Below are 2,047 nucleotides of genomic sequence, written 5' to 3' on the forward strand. Positions count from 1 at the left end.
ATAGAGCTAGGACCTAGAGGTTTCTTTCAAACTGCCTGTCTGGAATGGGAAGGAGAAGGCTGGGAATAATTAACTAATGAACTAGGTCTCAAGGAAACTAGAAGGAATGAGCTCTAGACTATAGATGGAGTGATTAATTATGGACCCTGTAGGGGAACTCAGCTTCCTTTGAGATAGAAGGGAAGGAAGTATGGGGATTACGGATAAGTTTGTAAGTGGGGGGGGAACCTGCTGATAGGCAGCTGAGAAATTGAGGGCATTACTGTCTAATAGCCTCAGTTTTCTCTTACAGGTTAGAGAGAAGGTCAATAAAAAAAGCAGGTGAAGTTTTAGAATTGCTGCTTTGTGGCTAGGAGGCCTTTCATAAAATTGTTGAATGACTGAATGCTCTCAAAGCTAATGGAGAGGCAAGAAACACGAAGAACTCCAGGTGCTCTCCAGATTGCCCACCAAACCACATTTGACTCACCTGGTTCCCTTTTTGCTCCTTTTTCTCTTGTTCTTAAACTTAGTCTGATCTAGAATTGTTTAATAGATCCTCGCTCAGAGGATGTGGATTTCCTATTTGTAAATTGCCTTAGGCTTTAACAATCTTAAAAGCTTCCTAGGTTACCTAGGGGATATCTAATTTACCATAGTTGACCACAATTATTTTTACCTCCTTAGGTTGCAAGGTATTTCAAGTCAAGAGACTTTGGCTTTTTTCATCTTTGCATGTAGTGCCCATAACACAGGTTTGGCATGTAAGGAGCCCCCCATTTATTTCTCTAGCTTCATGACCTAGACTTAGGGCTCCTCTTTTAACTTGGCCAGATTGTGCTATTTTTTCTCTTTATCTTACAGAAGATAGTCAGTCTTTACAAATATATATGTAAGTTTTAGAAATTTAATGGAGGATTTCTAGACCCTGAGCTGCTCTGCAAGTCACCATGCCGCGTGGAAGTCGGAGCCGCACCTCCCGCATGGCCCCTCCGGCCAGCCGGGCACCTCAGATGAGAGTGGCACCTAGACCAGCGCCAGCAGCTCAGCCTCCGGCAGCGGCTCCACCAGCTGCTGTTGGCTCACCTGCTGCTGTGCCCCGGCAGCCAGGGCTCATGGCCCAGATGGCAACCACTGCAGCTGGCGTGGCTGTGGGCTCTGCTGTCGGGCACACGATAGGTCATGCCATCACTGGGGGCTTCAGTGGAGGAGGCAATGCTGAGCCTTCAAGGCCTGACATCACTTACCAGGAGCCTCAGGAAACCCAGCCAGCATACCAGGAGCAGCAGCAGTTTGGCCCATGCCACTATGAGATGAAACAGTTTCTGGAGTGTGCCCAGAACCAGGGTGACCTGAAGCTTTGTGAAGGTTTCAGCGAGGTGCTGAAACAGTGCAGATTTGCAAATGGATTAGCCTAATCAAGAAGTTCAAATTGAAGATAAGGAAAATCATCTCTCATAACCAAGTTAATTTAGCATAAAAATATAATTGATGGCGAATGGTGAATATATAAAGTGTAAAACCACCAGTTAAGCTTCTCCTTCATCATTAAATACAGCTTTCTTCAGAATTGGAATAAAAAAGGTTGTTCTTACTATATAGAAGTTCATTGAGATGGTTTGAATTTGGGATTGGGCAGATATTTGTGTGCCTCCTTAAATCACCTTTTGTGATGTTCTCATTTGTGAATTAGAATAAAGTGATTTTCTCCCCCCCAAAAAAAGAAATTTAATGGAAATATAACAAAAATGCAGAAAAGTGCATAAATTATAAGTGTCCAGTTTTCTGAAATTTCAAAGTAAATACACCTGTATAATATCATCTAGTTTAAGAAATAAAGTATATCACCAGCATCCCTGCAGTCCCCTTTTATAAGTCCCCTGCCAATCGTTATTTCTCTGCAGAGCTAACCACTATGGTGAATTCTAACCCGTAAATTAGTTTTATTAGAACTTTATATAAATCGAATCATATAATATGTCCTCTGCTCTGTTAGGCTTCACTCAGCATTGTATTCATGCAGTTCATCTATGTTGTTCTATAGAGTAAGAATCTCTTCATTATCTTT

At 42.3% G+C, this 2,047-nt stretch overlaps 1 pseudogene; it reads left to right on the forward strand.

Annotated features, from left to right (window-relative positions):
- Nucleotides 1–900: 900 nt before the first annotated feature.
- On the forward strand, nucleotides 901–1,553 carry LOC114205329 (coiled-coil-helix-coiled-coil-helix domain-containing protein 2 pseudogene; annotated as a pseudogene).
- Nucleotides 1,554–2,047: the final 494 nt, after the last annotated feature.

This window comes from Eumetopias jubatus, unplaced genomic scaffold (assembly GCF_037043125.1).
Source record: "Eumetopias jubatus isolate StellerSeaLion01/CBP00866 unplaced genomic scaffold, mEumJub1_p1.0 scaffold_17, whole genome shotgun sequence".
NCBI classification, from domain to species: domain Eukaryota; kingdom Metazoa; phylum Chordata; class Mammalia; order Carnivora; family Otariidae; genus Eumetopias; species Eumetopias jubatus.